At 48.8% G+C, this 23,908-nt stretch overlaps 1 protein-coding gene across 1 annotated transcript in view; it reads right to left on the bottom strand.

The window, feature by feature from the left end:
• Octbeta2R (Octopamine beta2 receptor) overlaps nt 1–18,256 on the bottom strand; it is a 43,439-nt gene extending 25,183 nt beyond the window's left edge. The window contains exon 1 of the mRNA XM_003736208.3: nt 17,911–18,256. The gene's annotated coding sequence lies outside the window, so the exon portion shown is untranslated. The remainder of the gene's footprint in view (nt 1–17,910) is intronic.
• Between the last annotated feature and the right edge of the window lie 5,652 nt (nt 18,257–23,908).

The raw sequence follows: 23,908 nt of genomic DNA, 5'->3' as shown, positions 1-23,908 counted from the left end.
CGTCGTAGGACGCTCGCAGGACCTTCCCATTTATTACATGAGCTGAAAAGTTTTTCCTTCGCTGCTTTGGGTTCAGCTCGGTTCGGTTCGGTTCGGTTTGTGTCCTAGTAGTCAAGGCAATTGGGGGGCACTTTTGCAGGTTTTATGATCCGATCGCTAAGGCCCAGTCCGGCCCGGCCTCGAGCCTGCCTCGAGCCGTGTGTGGGTATCACTTCCGGCTTATCAAAGGCAGACCCCGTTGACAAATATGCGGAGAGTTTTGGGCCATTGGAATGCGGTCAGTGTAACGCTAACAAGACATTTAGCATTTCAAATGGCAGCAGTCGGCCCCAGTCCCATGTCCTGCTTCGGCCCACTTCTCAGGGTCTACACGTTCTTGGGCCTAACTTTGGTAATAAATTTTTGGTTTCGCCAAGGAATACAGAAAAAGGCTAAAGCAAAGTTTGGGGGGTCTGCCTCGGGACGGGACGGGAGGGACGGGCGAACGAACATAAACAAAGAAATTTAAAGTCGGCAATCTTTAATTTTGTTGTGTTGCCTTTTTTGATTGTTTTTATGGCTGTATTTGTATCTGTATCTCGGCGTCTGGTTCTGGGTTCTGTGTATCCCCTGCCCAATGGCTGTCCTTTATATTTTCGCCATTTATTGTCACGTTAACGGCAATTTTCGTGCATAAAGTTTTACTTTCTCCGGTCTCGGTCTCCGGTCTCCAGTCCCCGGTCTCGATTTCAGTTTCGGTTTCGGCTTCGGTTTTTGTTTTATATGTTTCATTGGGTCTGGCAGTTGTTGGTTTGTTGGTTACATTTTATTGTTGTTCCTTGTACGAGTATCTATACAAGTTTATCTGTCTGTCGGTGTGCGAGTGTGGGCTTGTGTGTGTATCCGTGAAGTTGCCTGTTCGTGTCACTTAACGGTAAATTCAAATTACCATTTAATTTATCGCTGTCACCGTTATGGCTGTCGCCTGTCAGGGCCTGTCCCCTCCTCCTCCGCTTCCTCCGCCTCCTCCCAAGTGCATTCTGGTGCTCGGTGCTGTGTGTGGACGAAATTTATTGAGGAAACTCTTCCCGTGGAAACTCTTACCCGTTAGCCGTTACCCGTTATCCGTTAGCCTTGCGCTCATATTTGGCAGCAAAGAAAAGGACATGCCCCCTACACAAAATGTTGACAATTCGCAGTGGCTCCTGCACCTGCCACCTGCCACCTGCCCCCCTTCGACTCTGCCACACGGCTTGGCAAATAGAATTGGTGTTGAAGCAAGGTGAAGCGACTTGGGCGGATCTTAATTTAATTTCCAGTGGCAGGCAGGGGGAAACGACTCCAAAATGTCGCCACGTTTTGACACGTATACTTCTGCATGGTGGCGGAAGCGGGGGGAAATGGTTACTCTTGCCGGCGCGCCGGCAGCCCCAAAGTATGCAAAGGCAAACGAATCGGAATGCACGTAACGGTGATTTACAACTAAGCCAGATTATCTTCCCAGTGTATTTGCTGCACCGAAACGTGACGCGAAAGAAAGCTTGAGCTTTCATTTTGGAGTTTCCATTAAACACATTTGGGAGTCTTCTTACTCCCTACAAGGAAGTAAAAGTCTGCTCCAGCAACTCCGTAAATAAGTGCACCCCACACGTCGTTGTAATTTTTAATCGGCTATATCATTTATTTTTCGTTTTAAGTAGATTAAAGCCAAGTTTTGTCATATCTTTTGCCAGACTGTGCTTGCGACGACGATCGGTGGATGCTATGCAGACGAGTCTCCCTCGATAAGAAAAGAGGGATACAGCGATTAGGAGCTTAGGGAGGACAAGACCAATAACAACAAGCTGCGATATGTTCAGAGATCTGTTCTGTTTTGTGGTGCAAACGAATTCTCACTTCTCCTATCGATAGATCGTCTTAGCCTACCCTGGACTGCTCATATCGATTGGTCGATAACAATCAATTGGTTAATTGTCTGGCAACCCTACCCTGCCATATAGATACATGTACTATGTATTTAACTCCTCTATAAATGGAGTTCTATCTTTGTTTTGAAAGACTTTTAACCTTCAATATTCTTTGTATATTAAATCTCTTGATAGTTTGGTTTGTGAATGGTTTGTACTTTTGACTGATTCACTGATTCGTGTTTTTATTGGCACACTCTTTTTATTCATTCCGCCATTCATTTTCTCTTCTAGGGCGACATCGACATCGACATCCATCGCGTATGCAAAACATCTGGGACGACTATTGGCTTTGGAGGGCTTTCAGTGTGTGCACACCCGTATTTGAATATTGGATATTGGATTCATGGCTACGTGACACGCATCGCAGGAGCCCTTCCACATGTGTATGTATGTGTCGGCAGGTGTTGATCTCACGCTGCCACAACGTGACTTTGTTGCCGCCTGGCTCCTGACCGGTGGAGTGGTGGAGACGCCACAAAATCCGCGCGCTCTCTCCCACATTTAACGAGCATCTGAGGCCTACTCACGAAAGTTTTCCATTAAAGCAACAAATTTTAATTTTAATTAGACCCTAACGAGGCGGTGGCTGGCGCAGAGCTTACAATAGTCAGTGCCAGGCAACATCCTACGCACAGTCCGGACTCACGGCTGGCTCAAAGCAGAGTTTTGCTGGTTTTCTGGTTTGGCCTCAGGGTGTGGTAGAGGCAGGAGGTGGCAGGAGGCAGAAGCCCGACTGTGTGCAACGCAGCGCATAAAACGCTGTCGAGCACGGGCGTGTCGCATATAAAAGTGTGTAAAGGAGGATGCAGGACGCCAGCAGCAGTGGCTACATTTTGCATTCAGCAACACCTAGCCGCTGAGATGCACAGATACACAGATACACCGTTGCACAGATACACAGCCAGATACGAGATGCGACGAGATACATTCATGTTCGTTCGTTCAAATTTTACAGTTTTGCAGTTAGTCCAGCAATTTATGCGCCCCACCAGAACCCCACTTCACAGATACACCAGATACCAGATAGAGAGAGAGAGACAGCAGAAGAGAGGAAGAGAGAGAGAGAGAAAAGTGGAGAGGATGTTGTGCATTCATTTTTGCAGTGAAAAGCGTTGTACTTACATTGAATCGCGACTCGGCCATTCAGGGCGAGCCTTTGGAATTCCGCCCTGAATGCTGGCTGCCATCCGAGCTAGCAAATGCCTGCGGCACGCCTCAGGTTTTACGCCCCCCTCTCTGCCTCTCCCTGTCCTGTATTTAAGGCATTCTCCTGCCAAGGCTGGCAGTTTGCAAATGCCCTTTAAGCAAGATTGAGACAGGTCTCTGAGGACACGATTCGCATTCACCGCAAAATAAAAACGCAAAGAGCTTCCTTCCACAGATGCCACGAAACGAAATCAAATTCATGCAAAAATAAATTCCATTTTTGGGGGGGAGAAACTTACAAATCGAACCGATGCCGATGGTCCTTGGCAGGGCTTTCAGCTTAATTGCACGGCGTTTGTCATCGTCGTCAGCGGCTTTTTTCGGTCAGTTTCAGCTTCAGCTTCAGTTGGCCCACGGCGGCAATGCAATCAAATCGGAAAGAAGTGTACTCGTGTAATTTGCATGCAAATATAAAATTTATACACTTTGCGGCCTGTCGAAGGGCAGGAGTTCGGGAGGACAGGAGTTCGGGAGGGCAGGAACGTTCATTGCTCGGAAACGCGAATGGCTGGCAAACAAACGGCAAATATTTCCAGATGAGAGCATTGCGCGGCTTTCGGTTGAAGTTGAAATAAAAAGCCCTTGAAATGGGCTGCCATCCTCATCGCTGGAGCAGCAGCAGCAGCCGCAGCAGCTCCGAGTGACAGTGCCGTGCCCTTTCGGTGGCATGGCAGTTCTTTCTTTGGACGACTACCACCCGCCGGTAGCCACCGCCACCGCCACCGTTTGCGGCGGTGTTGGCACGTGAAATTCAGTAAGTTAACGGCCCGGCAAGGACCCTCTTGCTCACACTCAGCGGGGGATAAAAATAAAACAGCCAGTCTGTCGTTCCATGGGAATACTAGCAGATAATGCATATAAAAGAGCAGCAGATATGCTAGTACCACCTTCTGCACCTCCTCTGCACCTTGTATTCCTCTTTGCTCCCGCACTCGACGGCTCACCTCAGCCTCACCTCAGACTTGTCCCGGCTTTGCTTTATGACGTTAAGAGCGGCTGAGGCTGAGGCTGGGCCTGGGGCTGAGGCAGGGGCTGGGGCATGTGATTATATCGCTGCCAGCCTGCCTCGATTTATATAGTTATGCTAGAAATAATGTTGAAAATTATTGCGAATAAACGGCGCCCTCCCCTGGCGGAGCAGCAAACCATATATCAAGCTGATGAATGCTGACAGCCCGACACAATTTTCGCACGCAGTTGCGCCCGGCGGGCAGCCAACCGACAAAAATGTCAGACAGTTTCTGATGCGATCGGGCAAAAGTCGGAGAGAGAGAAACGTCTGCCAAATTGCAATCATCCAAAGACGAAATGCTGGCACTAATTAAAAGACAACAATATAGCTTGCATAATGGTGGAAAGTATGGGAAGCGGCCTGGTAATTGGAAATGGTTGAATGAACCAGGAGCCAGGCGGAAATGTGTCTCGGGGAGGGATCGAAATTCTCGGATCTGATCTAAAGCTAGTGTAAGAGGCTATAAAATCTTCCACCGCTTGATTCCAAATTGCCAAAAAGGAGACAAAAACAATATAATTTAATGTGGGAATATTTTAAAGTGCTAGGAAATAGTCCATTAAACACACAGGTATATGTATTGTTATTTTTAATTTATGTAAATTAAGCAATATGTATGTATGTTTCCCAGTTATTGCTGTCGAATATTTAAATTAAAAAGACGTCAGAAGTCAGTAATTTCAAACTAGTTAATTTGGTATTTAATTGAGGAGTTTTTATGTTTCCAACTATTGATTTTGTTTTGGAAATTGTTCAACAAGCAAAGAGCTCTTTTTAATTATGAAATAATACTCTATGAAAAGCACCCTTTTTGGAATATTTTTGTTTAGCTTGTAATCCCTCTAAAGCCCGCGGCCACTTCCATTTGCCATTTCCCTAATGAGGCACCCTCCGAAAATATTATTTAAATTCGTACACCACCTGATAGAACCATGTGCATTAGGTGGTTATCTGTGCCAGTGCCTGCATAATAATAGTATTTGCCAATATGTAATGGAACAGTTTTTAGCTGGCATTTGTGCCGCAGCCACAGCCGCAGGCGACTGGGGCACGGGGCACGGGCTCGGTCTGGGTCTCGGTCTCGGTCTCTGGGTCGGGTTCGGTTTCGGTTTCGGACTGACATTGCAATAAATTATGTGCGGTTTTAATTTTAGCTATCTTTAAATAACACTTTTAGCGCGAGTGCCGACCGTTTTTGGCATTTGGTTTATTTATTGATTTTTTTTTCTGGCTTTCGGCACATCGGCCGCACCGGCGCCGACTCTGGCACCGGCACTGGCACCGGCAGATGTGGCATGTAAACACATGTTCCACATGGCCAATGCCGCAGAATGGAGACTGATTAGAGGGCCCCAGATAGGAGACGAATCTTTTGATTCCCATTCGCCCGTTTACACATTTGTGGGCCCGATATTGCCCTTTGCGGGGTCGCTCATTTGCAAATGTAGAATAACAGGGCGAGAATACTCTTTGGGCCTGCCCTCCGCTCCATTTGCTCTTCCCTGATTATATCCCTGTGTGGCACCTGTGCTGGCCACCTGTTTGTGGCATGGCTTAGGTTTGCCTTCGGCCTGGAGGCGGCGTTGCAGTTGCAGGTGCATCATCAGGCATCATATTTGTTTGCCTGTATGGTTTTGTGGCAACAATCGAGAGATTGGGCCATTAAATGAATGCCAAAATGGGAATAGTTTGTTTTCTGTTTTCCTGTTTGTTAATGAAATTTACTGTAGGTGAAAACTCGTTAATGTTCGCTGTCCATTCAACTAATTTTTCGCATCAATTGCATCCTGAATGCGGCATAATTCAATTTCAATTTTCCACTTGCCACTTGCCACTCGCTGCTGCTCTTCACGGATGGCCTCTCTGCAATCTTTGCCCATCAAACTAATTGCAACATCAACGAGGGTCGGATGCGGTCACACGAAACTTTAATTTGATTACCGACAGCCACACAGTCACACAGATACACACAGACACAGTCACAGCTCTGAAAGTGGGGCAGCTTGTGGGCTATCTGCGGATCTGTGGATCTCTGTAGATGTGGGGGCGTCTGTCCGGAGGAGGAGGGCGGGGGATGGGGGGTCACGGCACCCACAAGTTGTCAGCTGGCAGGCGAAACATTTATTAGTTGTTACTTCCAGACAAATTTCAAAATTTACGTTCACATTCGCTCAGATCTGTGCGCCGCTCCGGAGGGGTTGCCTCTTAATGAGTTTTTCGTGTCGGGGGTTGACACCGAGAGCCGCAGCTCGTTAGAGCCCAGAAATGTGTGTAAGCCCCCGTCGAAGGGGGGATAAGCTGTCAAGCGAAAGGAGTTCCTGGAAGAAGCGCCCCCATCCCAACAATCGAAGTCCTCTCACGTTTCCCAAGAAAGGGATTCCTCTTGGCCTTAACACAGGGAAAAGCCCTCCCCCGCAATGCTTCAATTGGCTTAAAGACGTCTGAGACACCTACTTATTTGAGCTGTTTTCACATCAGCTTCAACTTCAGCTTCTGGTTAATGGCTGCTGGCAGCATCGGCTGCTGGAAATTGCATTAGCAAAAGCTATTATGACAATAACATTATTAATACGAATTTCATTGCACTTTGGATGCGCTACGTGCTTTGTATGCTAATTGCTTGGCAGCCCCAGACGTCGATGGGGCTACCCCCTCGCCCTCGCTCCCCAGCCCCCGCCACGGCCCGCAAACAATTGGGAAAACTGTCAGACATGGGCTCGCCTCGTGCGGCGACTGTGGCAGGGCTTTTTGGCTGTTATGAGACGATGCCCCACCCCACGAAAAAGCACACAAAAAATACAGTAGGAAACTAAACTATTCTCCGGTTGGAACCTTAGACTTGCACTTGGTTTGTATTAAGGATAGGTTTCCGAATATTCGGCGGAAGATTCTTTGCCCTCGAGTTTTCTGAAGTTCCAGTTATCGAAGTTGGACTGTAGTTGAGCAGAAGCTACGGCTGCGGCTGCTGCTGCGGCTGATTGTCTGTGGGAACTCGGACAAAAACTGAGCTCATTTCAGATAAATCAGCGCTCAATGCCAGAGTAGTACCTACGACCAGTTCTAATTAGAACCGGAGACATAAAAATCACTGGCGAGGCTATCGCTGCCTCTGGGTGGCTCAGAAGGTTCGTGGCATGGCTGCCACGATGGTGTCCGTCTGTCTGTCTGCGAATGACTGGCTTACTGGCTGACGGGCTGTAAATGTTTGTTGCCGGGGGTTGGGACTTGTTTGCAGCAGCTTAATTGATTGCTCGACTGATGGGGCCAGACGAGATGATGATTGCAGTGCAATCCACCCAACGGAGCAGCCACCACTCACCCAATTGGACTCCTGCTCCGACCTGCCGGCAGAGGCAGTGGCGGGCATGTCAGTGGCACGTGGGCGTCGAATTGGAAGCTGGACGGTGGTCAGAGGCAGCCAGCAGCCTCATTGCCGCTGACGCTGACCCACTCTGCCGGGGCTGGGGCATTAAATTTACATGAGTAGTGCGACAGTAGCAGCGCGGAGCGGGGCGCACAATCAGGCACAATCGCCAGTCAAATGCACAGCCCCCGAGCCAGTCATCTCTGGTGCATTATCAATGTCAGGCAGGGCGGGGCACGGCAGGGCGGGGCACCGATGCACGTACGGGGACACTCGTAATTTTTGACTCGATTCCCGCCATCGATTGGGCATCAATGGGGCATCGTTTGAGCATCGATTGTCGGCAGCAAGAGCGGCAATTTCATTAGTCCCAAAACTCAATGAATTCCACAAGAGCGGAATTAGTTTGAGTCAGCTGCCTGCCTGCCTGCCCGCCTCAGCGAACAGAAATACAATTTGGTTAATTGAAAAACAGCAACAATGGCCATCCGTGGACAGAAACAGAGCAATGCATCGTCGCGTCGCTTGGGGGCAGGGGCGGAGAGGGGAAGCAGCGTTTTTTATACTCGTACGTATAATTGTACGTATAGCCCGTAGTCGTATATATTTCTGGGGCCGTGAACTTGAACGAAACGAAATAAACGAAAGAGCTGGGCGGGCAGCAACAATTAAACGGAATAAAAATACCAGACTACGACTACACAATATATATGCTCCCCTCCCATAGAGGTACTCGCACGGGTGCTCAGATACATATATACACAAGTATCTGTAAGTATTTTTAAATCAAACGTTGGCAGCGACGAGAGATTGCTTCTGGTGTTTTCAGTTTCAATGAAAACCAAATAAATCATTGGGCGAGCGAGCCCACCTATGAACGGATGGACGGACGGACGGCCTTGCTCTGCAGAGCCATGGAGGGTCTGAGGTGGGAAGCTCTTGGAAATCCAACCTCTCGAAATGGGGTCTGGGCGGGGGAGGGGGCCAGCGCACTTGCTCGCACTTTACATGCCGGAACGCCAGCGACTTAATACATAATTGTTTATGGGGGGCGAGCACAAAAGAAATATTCTAAGTACACACTCGTATATTGCTTCACACTACGCCAGCGACACCGACACACACACACACACACACACACACACAGATACTGTGGGACAAACAGAGGCAGCTATGATATGAATTTCAATTTAGAGTACGTGCTCATGAGGCGCTCGCGTTTGGCGTCGCTCACGTAGCCGCAGTCGCGACGACGACCGCAGCCCGCAGTCGAAGCTGACGCAGACGCTGGCACTTCCCATGCCACTGCCTCTGCTGCAGCAGATGATTACACATGCACTTATTAATAAAGCTCCTCCAGCAGTTGACCCCGCAGTCCGCAGTGCTGCCACATTTGTGAATGAATTACCATGAATGGGGTAGGGGGGGCTCTGCCCTGGCCATTGATGGCCGGGCTGGTCGGAACCCTCTCCAACGGGGCATCATAAAAGCCATGCATCAGCAGTGGCTGTGCGACCCCGTCGATGCCCCCGGTGATTGATATTAATTCAATTCAATAAAATGCCATAACTCAGGCACACACTCGCGCGCGTTAATTTCCGCAAAGTTTATTTAAGGCTAATAAAAACTGAGTGAGTTTAATTTTTATTACCAACTTTTCTGACAGCCACCGTGTGTTTGTGTATGTGTGTTGTGTGGAAGCGTGTGCGAACGGTTCATAAAAATTTCCAAATAAAAGAATAGCCATTTTTATAGAAAAAAGCGGGGGCTGCAAATGAAATGAAATTAATTGATGAAAATTCCATCACATCTTAATTGCAATTGCAGACAGCTGAAAGCCGAGAGCTGAAAGCCGAAAGTAGGGCCAACAGGCTTCCTTCCTACTGCTCCCCCGACCTGGCCGAGCGGTCAAGCCCCAGTGAAATTTTCACTGATAATATCCCATTATTGGAGCTGAAAGCGAATATTTCCGCGTTAACCGCATTGCAGCCAGTGACATCATCAAATGAGATCGGAGTGGGGGAGAGGCGAGCGATCAGGTGTCGATCGGGCATATCAAGGTTTTGTGGGAGCTCAGAGGGCTATTATCATAGCCTTTTCCGGGGTCTGCATATCACCCGACGCTCGGTCTGCGGATCGGGGAAATGGAAAACTGTTTGCGGTTGCGAAATACTGATATTAAAACTATTATTGCCACAAGTCGCCGCCACACGGGAGTAGCATTTGCCAGGACTGTGGAAGCCGGCCATAAAAATATTCAATTAAAGTATCTACGGGGATGTGGGCTTTCAGGCCCCAAGGGGCGCACAAGCCCCAGAAAATGTGTGTGTGGCTGTGGCATCTGTCAATTAAATCAAATATGTTGCAGTCGTAAAACGCACAAAACGTTCGCGATGGTAATCAAACCATAAAGAGCCGCGGCGACAAGTGCAAACACAATTACAAGCGCGAACTACGACGGATTGGGGGTCCGTCTGGCTGGCACACGCCACAAGGCCCCCACTAAGCTGTCGTCGTGCCGTCGAATAATCTTCGCATTACAAAGTGCCCAGAGAGAGCCCAATTTTATTATAATCTGGCAGGCAAATCAAAACACTTCACACCCAGCAAACAAACAAAGCGGCAAACAAGTTGCCCGCCCCTGCCCCACACTGCTCCACACCACACCCCTCCACACCTCAACGCGCCTTCTCCTCGGCGATTCAATTGAAAATTCGATTCGACCATTAATGGGGGCCCATAGAATAGATAATTGGCCATAAAGCTCATCTGTGTGCGTCGCTGGTCAGGCATATTAAAATGCGTTCCGCCCCTCCCCCCCCCCGGTGCCGCAGTCACATATTTGGGCCTGGGCCTGGGCCTGTAGTTTCTGGCTGTCTATTTTCGCCTCTCTTGTCTCATGTCCGAGACATTTGCCGTAGACAATGTTAATAAACACAAATAATGATTTGTGTACAGGCATTTGGGCTTCAATTGCAGCTTAATGAAAACAAATAATAGACGATTTGCCTGGCTCATGAATGGAGCCAGGCGTTGGCCGCTCGATCGCTGGGAGCCAGCAGCCAGTTCCGGAGAGGCAGAGTGAATGCCAAGTGAATGGATTTACAATCGAGGAGGGTGTGACGATGACTACTGCTACTGGATGGATGACCAATTAAGCCAACAAGACAGTGGGTTTCATAATTGTAGGGCAATACGAGGAGCCAGCCGTAGATGATGGGGAAAGATAGTCTCGCAATTGAATGGAATGGAGTGGCAACACGACTGACCAGCTGACCCGACAATTCACTGGCCTTCTAATTACATACATTAGCCAACCAGGGAAGAGTGCTGCCAAATCAAGACGATAAACGAGATTTGAGCAGCAGATAATCTCAATATGGAATGGCCTGCCATTGAGAGAGTGATCAACACAACACTTTCAGAAATAGATAACCCCAGAAATTATACAATAAACTATACTGTCTGTTAAACGATATTCAAATATTTAGGCCATCATTTGGCAGAGTACTCTTTCCAACAAAGTTTATTTCTAAAATGTTGATGAACGACACGAGAAGAGCCACACTTTAGCCCCGAAAAAGCGCATCGATCCATGGCATCATGGCATTCACAGCTAGCCAATCGAGTGTGAATATACACGTATATATATACATATATATAGTCGAAGGCCCTCGGCGATGAGTGGATGAGTAGTCGACGGTACTTGGCGCTGAGAGTGAGAATGAAAATTATTGCACTAGCGAACATGGCGTATGCGTAATTTTCAATTAATTTGATTTCCTTTACGGCTGCTGCTGCTGCTGCTGCTGGAGGGGCCGCTGTCGTCGCTCCAGTGAAAAGTCAATTAAGAATACAGTGCCTGCACCCCCCTCCACCCCGCTGCACCCTGCTCTTCATTAGTTTGCTCGTTTGTTTGCTCAATGCTGGCAAAAATTATTAGAGCTTCCCATTTGGCCTGTTGAACTTTGACAGCGCGCACTCTATTGCAGCTACTAGAGCTGCCGACAAGTCAATGTCTCAGCGGAATGCAAATGGAAATGGAAAATGTAAATTGGAAAATGTGTAACCAAGAGTCGAAAAACTTAAATTATAAAACGCCCCGTGCCACGCCCGTATCAGTCGCACCCCCGATCCCCCAGTCTATAATGCGGTTGCATGGCAAACTAATTAAAACTTGAGCGATTTTCTCTCTAGTTGCAGACAGACGGCGCGGCGTTGGCTGAAGTTTTCCCGCTTTTCCCGCTTTCTACAGTTGTTATTTTCCTTTCTTTCATTTGCACTGCCGATTCCTGCTGCAGCTATGGCTTTAATTTTTAATTCATTCTCGTGTCCCACTTCCCATCCCCATCCCCATCTCCATCCCCATCTCCATCCCCATTACCACTCTCCATTCCATTGCGGGCCGATTTGTTTGCTTTTTATTTTCATTAGCGCAGCTCTCGGCCCAGCAGCAGAGTTCTAAATTGAAATCTGCAGAGTCGTTGTATAAATTATGAAATTAACTTTTTCCAGCCGGACCTTTGACGCAGTCCTGGACTGCCCTTAATTGACTTCAGTTCTCCGGAAGGGAGGAGGGGGCTACTGGGGCGTGTTAAGCTGTTTTTCGGCTTTTGTCTCGCTCTCCTTTTTGGTGTGATGCAAAGCTGCAGATCTATCACGCATACGCAGTGTTTTCACAAATCTCTCTATCAGTCTCTCGCCCCAGAATGTCTCTCTGTCCGTCCATCTGTCCGTCCGTCTGTCTGTTCTCTTGGTAAGCTGGCTTTCGGAAAAAGTTCACTTTCCAACTTGTGCGCTTTTTGTTTGCTTTCCATTGCCAAATCCTTTCCTGCCAAAGCATATTCAACTTGCCTTTTAAGTTGCCATCCCCATCCCTATTCCCATCTCCAGATCCAGCTACAGCTACAGCCATCTGGTTTTTGTGTTTTTTTATTGACAGGCCGATGGGAGGGCAAACGGAATGCCGAGCCAGAGCGCATTTAGTGCTCAATGGCCAGGTGTTGAGCCTGTGATTCTTCGCTCCACTTGGGACTGTTCGGCCTCTCCGGGGTCTTTGGCAGCGCTCCTGATTTGCATAGTTTTTCAACTGTTTTCCATTTGCTCCCTGTTTTCACCCGCTTATCTCACGCTGAGTGCCACCCAACGAAAGGGTTCGTGCAGGGGCTCTGCCTCGAATTACAGAGATACCATTCAGCCCTCAAGTGCAGGCGCGCACAGCGTGAGTGAAATATTGGCAGCCGACCCCCCCGACCTCCCCGACCCGATCTCCGGAACGACATTGGACCATTAATTGCGTCTCGCACTGGCAACCGCAGAGGCAGCCGAGGCCAAGTCCAGAACAAAGGCCTATCTTGAGCGGAGGAGCGGAGGAGCGGGGATGGGCCCCCAAACCGCAGTGGGGTGGCAGTAACTGGATCCCCCTGAATGTGGCTATCAGATAATGTTGTCCGGAGCAGGGGGAGCTTGACGAGAGCCCCTCCTGCCATTGATCAAAGTTGTTTCACTCCCGTCGGCTTTCCCTCAACATGTGTCAAAGTTTTCGCCCCAATGAGCTTTAAATATTTGATTTGCTTTGTCTCGTTTGTCTCGATTTTTTCCCTGCGAATGTGTGACAAGTTTTCCCTCACTTTTCCGCCCCACAGCCAGGGGGGGATGTTTTTTGGATTCGGTTTTTGCGGTTTCCGTTCGTGTCGAGCACTTGACGCGTTCTGTATAAACCGTAATAGTCCCACCGCACACACACACACACACACACACGCACACCATACGTATAAATATAGATTTAAGCAAGGAAGAAAGAACTCTGGCTTGTACCGATACCACCGATGCTTTGATGCCCTTGCAGGACCTTCGTTCTTGTGGCAGCTAGAAGCGATTTCGGTGGTTCCCCCTACGACTCGTCCCAAAGAGGAGCCCCTACCAAGAAGTGTCGAAAGGACCTTCTCCGAGTGTTGCAAGCATCGACCCAAAGAAGGGTATATAAAGAGCAAGGCTATGCTAAAATATGTGTCTGTTTATTATAGACCTGAAGGCTTCCTCCCTTCCTGCTGTGGCTTTGTCCATCACATAATTGTCATTGCCGAGTTTGGAACAAATTTGTGACCAAATTGTTTGAATATTTTTCACACATTGAGTCCGGGTGTGTGTGTGTGTCTATGTGTGTGTGTGTTGGAAGCAGACTCTGGAAATTGGTGTCCGTTTTGTTCTGTGAATATGCTGAATAGGCCGACGGACTGGAGTGGACTGACAGGCAATTAAAAACGTTGGACAAGTCGGGCCCGAGGCTCGAAAAGCGCAGCGCCTTGGCCTCTGCGGACCAATAAATCAGGAGCGGGCGACAAGGCAAGGACATCAAACGGACACTTGGCTGCGGGCTGCCGGCTGCCTGCCGTCCGAAAATAGTGAGAATTAAAAGGGAATACTGGAAGCACGGAATCGTGCTCCTACAAGGAGAATCTCTACGGGGCACGGACTACGGACTACGACTACGAGTAAATATATATAAAAAAAATTCAATTAGAATTCTATTTTATTTTTGCGCTTTTCTTTTGGCGTCTTCTTATCGCTTGCAGCTTTTCTAATCAAGCGGACAGACGGCGGGCATTTCCTTTCTGCCTTTCTGCCTTTCCTCCCCCAGCCCGCCCAGCCCCCTGCCCCCCTGGCCTTTCCTCTCTCTCTTTTCCTTTGTTACCCCATCTCTTGTTGGGGCACTCTTGTAATTTGAAGTTGTGGAACAGCCCAGAAAGGGAAACGAAACGGAACAGCCCAGAGGCCATCAAATCAAGCGGAAGGAGAGCGGACCCAACACAAGATTTTCACACTGCTTCATTTGTTCTACGGGGTGGCTCCGAGCCACCGAGCGGTGTATCGGTGTATCTGTGTATCTGTGTGGGTGCTTCTTGTATCTGTGGGCTTTGTCGATAATTTTCTGCCTTTCTACACATTCAATGGCCTGCCTTTGGCACAGCCACGAACATCCTCAGCGGCGGCGACGGCAGCGCTTTTGAAACCACAAATTACATTGAAAATTCCTGCTTGATTGAAGTTGATTGAGCAAGAAAATGCCGACAACGCCCCAGACGCAACCGCAGCCAAAGACATGGCACCACATCACCGGGTTCCCCCGGGTGGACGGATTCGCCTTTGTTTGAACGCGCCTTGAAGAAAAGTTTTTAAACACCTGTCGCCGTATCTGTCACAACAGCACTCTCTCTCCCTGTCTCTCTCCCTGTTTATCCCCTGTGTAAGGGTCTGTATGTGTATGTGTGGTAGATCGGCATGCGGTTATTTGCCGCAAGCCATCGACGCCACTCGAAATTCAGAAGTATCATAATTAATGAGCACCGCCCAGAGCCGCCACCCCACCTGCCGCAGCGCTCATTTGTGCACCACCACTGGGCGTGGCCACTGGCCAAAGAGTAATCTCATTTAAATTGCATTTCAAATGGATCCATGATTACAGAAACAAAGGAAAATAATTGCATTAATGCTGCATTCGCGTCTCTCTCGCCAGCCATTTTTCACTTCCGCTCCGGCCACCAAAGTTGAATGGAAATTTAAGAATAACAGCTGCCCTAATTGCCGCCCTAAACGGAGTGGGCATCTACAAAGTACATCATTTTATTGGCATCACTTTATTGTATTATTATTACAAGACCCCCCCCCCCCCCCCATCCACCGACGGGCGGTGGGAGAAATTAGTTCTGATAAGGCAATCGCCTGATTAGCGCTATTTTTTACAAGTACAAATTAATTTTAATTGAAATGCAAGTACAGTGGGACTCAGTATTGTAGGCCAGGGGCAAGAGAACCCCATAGGGAATAGATAATGGATAACAATCCTTCGACTCGAGTGGAAAAGTAGTTCTCTAACAGACTATATTCTTTGGCCGCTCTACTTATTCGAAACGGACTAATTTCCATAATATCCCACCGTCGATTAGCAATAATTTTCGGTAGTTTAACACCCAATCGATTGGCTGTAGGAATACTCGCTGTACTTAAACCTAATTGATCAACAAACGCGTTTGGTATTTGAAATGAATTATTAATTGATTTTTCATGCAATGACAAGCATAATAGAATATGTATTATGTGACATATAATATTGTGTTATGGTAGTGTAAAGGCCTTCTCTTTCTGGGGGATGTGCTATGAGTATTTTATGATGATATTCGTGGCGTTAATTTGCGTTTCGAATTGATTTGTTAACTGGCTAGAAATCCTATACTCTTTGATGATTCAATCGTTGGATCCCACTGGCAAAAACATCGCTTTCTGGAGCTAGTCGATAATTGAAAATAAATCATCTAGTTCCATAACCGCCTTCCGCCTTGGTGGAGCTCCTGCACAGAGCTCGGAATGAATCACCTGCCCTGATAACTGGCTCCATGCGTTACCTAAGAACAACAATCATCCAATTCGTTAGCCGACTCGAGTGTGCAAATTGCTGTATTCAATCCCGGCACTCTCGAGCCATAAAATAACGAGCCGGGAAACTGTTTGCAGTGCCGAAGCTCACTGTCTTTCCAACTATCTGAAACTGTAGGGGCTTCATGTGTGAGCTGATTGTCGGATAGATTATGGTGCTTATAGCGGATCCATAATGTCTAGATTGAAATGAAGTGATGTGGGACTTCGAATGGGAATGGGAATCTTGTTGATAATTATTTTCAAATATTATTCATCATTATACTCACCGTTTACTGAACTGAACCGAACTGATGCTGAAGATGCGTTGACTGAAGAGGCTGCCCCGGCTCGACCCGGGGCCCGTTGAAAGCCAAGTCAACAGCCAAGGAAAACATTTGAGTGCCCACAGAATCACACACACGCACTCACGGTAGACGATAGACGGTAGACGATAGGGAAATCTTTGGGGCGACTTAGATGGGCTGACTGTGCACTAGACGTCACAAATTTGCATTCGAAATCTCGAGAGTTTTTTGGTAACGCTTGAAGAGGCACTGCCAAGGCACAGACGGACGCCGAGTGAAATGCAAATCGAATAAATAGAAAATAAATAGAAGGCATAAGTAAACAAAATCACTCCGTGCACACAGACAGAGGAGGACTCTCTGCTCTGCCCGTAGTCTGCTCTTCGCTTCGCTTCTCTTCTGTGAGAGGTAACCTTTAAAGAAATGACTTTGGCATCATTCCCTCCCATTACCATTTTCGTCATCATCGTCATCATCGGCATCAGCAGCGTTCTGTGGATGCGTTTGTTGTGGCTTTAAGTGTGTAACCCCCAGGGGCAATGGGGATGTACTCGCAGAAATGCTGACTGTGCCGAGGAGCTTAAGTCGTTATGCGATGACGATTTCTATGCCACAGAGAAAGGCTCTGCTACTGCGACTGTGACTGAGCGGCGGGGCAGTATCAACACTTCCGTTCTATTGCCCAGCATCTCGAGGCGTATCAGCCCCCTTACATGGAATTCAGTGCCCGTGGCTCCAGTGTGTGTGACGCTTTGGACTCTGTGGAACTTGGCTCGTAGACAGCGTTGTCGAGCCGGAGCAGCCCCCTCCCATCCCCCCGATGAGTGGCTCTTACAGTTCTTATTTATGTTATCATCACTCGGATCGGATCGCATCGTATCGCATCGCTACCGTTACTGGTTATTTGTTCCCCTCGAGTGGCAAACTGGTCGAGTGGCCCTGCGCGGGCTGTGATTGTTGCATTTGGTCGGAGCACTCATTACAAATAACTTGGACGGATTGTGATTATGACTTTGGCATTTCGTATACTGCATTTTGCATTTTGCACTGTGTTTTGTTTGGCTTTGTTTCGTGTAATTTTCGTTTCGCTTTTAATATAAATACTTTTGCCTTTCGGCGGACTTGTTGTTGGACTCGTGCATTATATGCATGTTTTAGCATGAAAAACTTTTTCGAACGTGCGACGGGGGGCGTTTGTTTGTTTCCAATTGCGCGACACCAAAAATTATTGTAAAATAAAAAGATTACACAGAATTTTAAAACAAAAAGGTTCTCTAGAATCTAGCGTATAGAAAACAGAAAGCACAACTGCACCAGCAGCAACAGCAATAATAATTTGCGTATATTCGTATTTTTTTGTGAAGGTTGTTACATTTTTGATTTGAAATGGGACGGAGGCGACGGAGGCGACGATACGCGACGCGACAATATTCTTAAATTGGGAAATGCAAATGCATTTTCACGGCCCTGCAGTTGCAGTTGCAGCTGCAGTGGCGGCGGCGGAAGCGGATGTCAGCGAAGCACCCGACGGCAACGTTGCGTATACGCAATGGGACGCGCGCGCGACACGGTGCGAACCACTCGAGCGGTTCGATGTGTGCCTGTGTTCTGTTTGTGTGTGTGTGTGTGTGTGTGTGTGTGTGTGTGTGTGAGATTTACCGTTGCAAGCAATCAATGTGCCTGTAATCTCCAAACAATAATCATTAATTTGCCTGGCTGCTGCCTCTCCCCCGCTGATTTTGCCTCTGATTCGGATTCTGAATCTGCAACAGATTCTGCTGCGGAGCGCGCCTACTTCCTCTCAACATGCGACGACTGCGAATGCCAGCAGCGAGCATCGACCATCAGGCAAACGAGCGAGCGAGCGAGCGAGCGAGCAAAACGAACAAACTGCGACAGCGGCGTGGCAACGCACCAGACGGCTAACAGACGAATGAACCGCCGAATTTCCATGAGCGCCGCACGAAGCTCGAAGCCCGACACGGACTCCGCTCAGAATGTTCAGGGAGCAGACACAGAAACTGAGAGGAATGCCGAAAACCTTTGCCGCCTGCCCTCAACAACATTGCGACGCTTCCGTCCCACTCGCTGCCGAGAGAGCTGCGCGCAGGTTGCACTCAAACCGGGCCCCGTTCTCGTTCTCGGTCACTCAGGCCGAGCAGAGCAGAGCACAGGCAGCGGCAGAGGCGGAGCAGAGCGAGGGCGTTTGAGAGCGAGCCGAACGGAGGCGACTGCTAACATAACAGAGCAGCGGCATGTAAATGTGTGTTATTGGGTTACATTTACAGCACTGTTAATGCTCGACTGGGGGGAAATGTTGTCCGTGGCGACTGGCGAAATGTTACGCATACGACGCGTCGATTTGCATGGTGCGGGGGCCAGGGGTACGGCTCAATATTGGCCTGACGATGCGGATCTCTCTAAGCCATTAAATGCATGACAAATTTGGCTTGTCAACAAGCGGAAGATGGCAAAAAAACTTTTCCCAGCCATAAATTAAACGCTACACAGCCCCCGGAAAACCGACACAGAGAGTCGCAAAGTAAATTCCAATTAAAATTTCAACGTGAATTCCGGAGAATGTAAATTATTCGAAATGAAGTCGTCGGCGTTAGTGGGTTCGCTGGTTTCGGGTTTGACGGTGTTTTTTTTTTTTATTTACGTTTGCGGTTGTGGCGGTGCCTGTCAGCAAATACCTCCGTATCCGCCCTCACGCACACAGACACACGCCACGCCACGCACACATGGATAATCACCCCTTTTCGAGCATTCATTCAAATTGTTTGTCTTGGCTTGACGTGCACGGGTGCGCTCAGTGAATCCTGTCTGAAGATCCGCCAAAGGACGGAGCCCCGCAACATGAAATTGCTTTGAGGGGGGAAGCCTTTAAGTAGACTATAAATACCATCATCCTCTCTCACACACACACACGCACACATTCAATTTTAGGGGGGGCAAAACTGAAAAAAAAACGCCTTGCAGCCATTTTGACATCAAACGTCTTCACCTCTCGGAACTTGCATGCACACACACACACATATGTATCTGTATGTATGCGTATATCCATACATTGATGGCTGTCAGGAAAGACTGGCAGCGCCAGAAGATATGCGCACACACGTGGGACTATTAGACTTCAATAAATTCAATTTACACAAATTTCAAATCCAAGTAACGCCCACCCAACACCCCCAGCCCCACTCGACCCTCGGCGAGGAGGTTGTGCCCCCGGCACAAGACGCAACCTGCATCCGCAAACAAATCAAACAGCAAATACATACAGAATACAAGGGCCAGCGCGGCGAAGGAAGACCGAAGAGTATATGCTCTTCAATCAGAAGGTCGGAGGGCTGTCGCCCTCGGAGGTTACCCCCTCTCCACGTACCCCTAATCCTCTTTGGGGCATTACGAATGCTACTCCCGAATAAAAGTCAATCCTTGTGCCAACTCCCATTAACATGCCGCACCCTCACCCACCCCCATTCCGTCGCAAGGAACTTTCAATTGGGGGCGCAGAGTGTAAGGCAAACATCAAGGGACCCCGGAGCAGGACCAGGCGGGTCCCAGGCGGGTTTCGTTCCGACTTTTCGCATGGATATTGGTCGTACTCGCAGGGGAAAGTATTGCCACAAGGCTGGCTGTTGCATCTGTCAGGCATTTCGGCGGAGGCTCTTCAAAGTGGCCCGAGAGACGCCGCGTAAAGCGGATTTTAGTGGCAAGGAACCTACCAAATTGCCAGGCGACTGACGTCCCCTGTCGTACCGTCTCAGCGGGCCTCGACTGGCGCTCAACTGCAGCTCAATATGCGACATGCGGCATGCGGCAAAACGGTTCGGGCCCAATTCGAACGCCGCTGCTGCGTGGCATGCGGGTGACATGGAAAATGACTTTTGATTGACATGTTTGACATTTTGCACGACTGGCAAAAATTGCTGGCTCAGAGCACGGAGCACGGACCACGGACCACGGCCTCGGCCACGCCCACGCCCACGTTTATTGCATTTTAAATGCGTCAGCATAATTTGCAGCTGTTATTCAATTGGGTTGGGGTTGGGGCTTGCGGCATGGGGTCTGGGGCCTGGGGCTTGGGTTAGGTGTGCCGCTGGCAGCCATTATTTGGTGTGGCAAATTGAAAAGCTTGCAGCTTTCGGGGGTCCAACATCCACACGGGTGAGAGCCACTATCCATTTGTTCCGAGAAGAAAAAGAAAACGTCAAGACTCTCGCCTTCGTTTTGGCCTGCGCATGCCTTCCATCCGGCAAAACAAAGAATTCGCAAGAAAGCTTGCCCGGATTTGTGGGGGAGATACAGCAGAGCACAGAGCACAGAACACAGAACACAGAACTCTTATGCCAGTACCCACAAACATTTGCACAGTTCAATGCACAATTGATGGCAAATGGAAGCGGAGCTGCTAGAGCAGCGCCAACAATGGAATGGAGCGAGCATATGAGTGGATTATGGGCCCCAGCAGGCACCGACAACCGATCCGATCCGATTCGATTCGATCCGAGCCAATCCAATGCGATTCCATTTCGTTTGCTTCACCAAATTATGGCAAACAGGCTGCCCCCCTTATGGGGACTCGGGTGGGCTGCTGGCTGTTAAAGGGCCACTAATGATGACCAGAGTCCATTAGCCCGGCCATGACAACGGCTGCCACCCACCGCATTGGCCCCCGTCAACGGGTCAGAAGGACATGGCCCCCGACCGAATCATTTGAATGCCAAATGCTCAGACCCAGGGCCATTTAAACCTTTCCTTGGAACAATCAATATTCAGTATTCAGTTCTTAAACAGTCGGGCGGTCCTTGATTCCTTGACGTGGGTCGACGGATCTGCCATAGCATACTTTTGAGCGTCTCCCACTGCCCACTGACCACTGACCACTGCCCACTGAGGGCGTGCCGATTGCCCATTACCGATTACCGATTACCAATTCCCGTTTAATGCTTTGGAATGCCGCAGCTGTTTGACAATTATGCGTTTACATATTAAAATTATAATGGCCAGCCTGCCGGCAGATTGCTGGCCGAAAATCGTAATCGAATTATGGACAAATGGTTGCGTTGCCGCAAAGCCATTTAATTGACTTTTGCGCTAAACAATAACAATAATCGTCATAAACGTGGACATAATGTAATATGTATCGTATTGTCGTGTGGCCTTGCCGTTGCTCCATCCCATCGGCAGGACCCCCAACGGGAGCTGGCGGGCTGCTGGGCAACTTCCTGGACATTGGGGCACCTGGGGAAACCAACTAACAAGGAGCAACAGAAAGCCATTTGACTAATGGATGTTGCCGCAGCGCCCGGCTGTGCCTGGGCCCCCGGTCGCCCGGGCACCCCCCGTCACGCTCTGGGCCCCGGATTCCGAATCTCTGGGCGGCTTTCAGCAACTGTTTTGCCTTGGCTTTGGTTCTGGCTTTTGGTTTTGGTCCTTGTCTCTGGTTCTGGCTCCTGCCCCATGGCCATGTGTGATTTTGTATCTGTGCGTCTGCGGAGTCTGACTGCGTCTGTGTGATTTTGCGGATTTTGTCGAAATTACGGGCACGTGACAAAATCAACAAAATTAATTAATAAACTTTGCCAAGAATTTCCGTGGCTGTCGTCTCATGTGACAGTTCTCAGACAGTTTATGCCAGCAATCTGCCAGTGTCTCCTCTGCTCTGCTCTGCTCTGCTCTGCCCTGTGTGTGTGTGTGTGTGTGTGTTCACAGATTCAGATACAGCCACCGATAGATACTCCAATTTGTGTAGCTTTGATGGCTCATGCGGTTGCACAACTGGCATTCCACAGCCAGAACTTCCAACTCACTTTGGAGGATGATGGAATCAGTTTGGGAATGCTGTCCATTAAGTCTTTAAGCAATTAAATTCCAAACTCGACAGAACTTTTCCCTTCAACAAGTCAAACGAGTCAAACGAGTGAATCGAGTCTGTTGGCAAATTGGTTTAGGCCCAATCAAAGCACTGCCAAACATTTCTGTGGCTTCCTAAAGAAACGTACCTTCGGCTCGGGCAGGACTAAAGGAATTCCCATGGATATTTCTGTTAATTGCCAGCCACATTCCCGGCGTTGATGTCAGCAGGAAATTAATAAAGGCATCGCCTCCGCTGTCTCTCTCGCCCCGTGGCACGATTACATCTGATGCCACAACAATGGCAACACAAGGCCACTATGCGTTTACCTACTTAGCAGCGCCATCCCACGGGCTCACCTTCCGCCACGGCTCCCCCCCTGTCCAGCCTCTCGACGCTCATCCCTGGGCAAAAAACATAATTGCGCTCTTTTTTATGTGGCGTGGCCGTCTACAACGTTTTCTATGGCTGTCATGTTGATATTACATTGCTTGTAAGCCCCTCGGCCCCTCGCGCCGTCTCTTCGCACTTCGTCTCTTGTTACTGGTGCTGGTGCTGCTCCTACTCCTCCCCCTAGTCATCCTCCTTTCGACAGCTCAACATTTTTATTTTATTATGCTGCCTGCATAATAATGCCACGCCCGACGCCCACAGCCCACAGTCCCGCATTCTCCCCCAATTCTCCGCCACTTGGCCCGCCTTATCTGGTGGCTCATAAAAATAAAGCGTTGCGCATTCTTTCACGCCATTTGCAGTTACTCTGATAAGAACTAGAGAGCTTCTTTAGCTTCTGTTTGCTCTGAGACTCCATCTGGGGCAGCTGTGGCAGCCGGGGCAGCCGAGGCAGCCGAGGCAGCTGTGCTTAGCAGAGCCATAGCGCTGTGAGTGGGTGCCGGGTCAAAGGTCAAACGCAAATGCCTTTTGTTTTGATATACGCCTGTCAATGTTCCAGCGATAACTGGCACCAGGCCAAGTTCCAGCTCTCAGCTCTCAGCTCCACTCCCACTCCCAGCTCCTTCTGTGCGTCATTATCAAGTGCAAATAATAAATCATGACAAGCCCGGGCTCCGCAACCGACCGAAAGGGGGAGGGGAGCTCACATATATATATATTAGATGTATTTTCCTTTTGTTTGTTCATTTGTTTGCTCAGCAGATTTGCCACATCGCATGGGGCAATGTGTGTGTGTGTGTGTGTGTGTGTGTGGCTCTGTGTCCGTGCATTTTCTTTGGCCATTGTGCGGCATAATTAATCATAATTTGTGTGCGTTTTGCGGCAATTAATAATTTGTGTATAGTAGGCCGCACAGCTGACAAAGCTCCAAAGTTGAGTCGAGTTGAGACTCATAAGTGGCCGCAGCTCGAAACTTGCCGGCAAGTACGGGAATATAATTAAATTTAAGAGTCCCCTGATAATTGCGGTCGTTTGCCATCTATAATCCAGCCCCCCAAGGGGGGGACTTATAGTTTCGAGGAACTTTGTTCAGATTTGTGCTCAATGATTCACACAGTCGCCTGCCCGGCCAAGGGCAGTCCTATCGATGGTTGTACCGATGGCAAATCTCTCTTAGATTCCATTCTCCAGTTCATCAATGTCAATGCATCTCTGGTCTACGAGGGTATATTGTGGTTTTGTAGAACTATGTAACAGGCGGAAGAAAGCATTTCCTGCCACACAAATTGTAGATCTGGGATCTCTACCTAAATGCATGTCGACAGGTACACAATTTCAACCACAAAAGTCTTCCTATTCATAGCATTTTCCATGGATGGTTCGCTCAAAGCTCTTCTCAGTAGG

This window comes from Drosophila pseudoobscura, chromosome 2 (genome assembly GCF_009870125.1).
Source record: "Drosophila pseudoobscura strain MV-25-SWS-2005 chromosome 2, UCI_Dpse_MV25, whole genome shotgun sequence".
In the NCBI taxonomy this organism is placed as follows: Eukaryota; Metazoa; Arthropoda; class Insecta; order Diptera; family Drosophilidae; genus Drosophila; species Drosophila pseudoobscura.
This window is presented reverse-complemented; position numbering and strand designations above follow the sequence as displayed.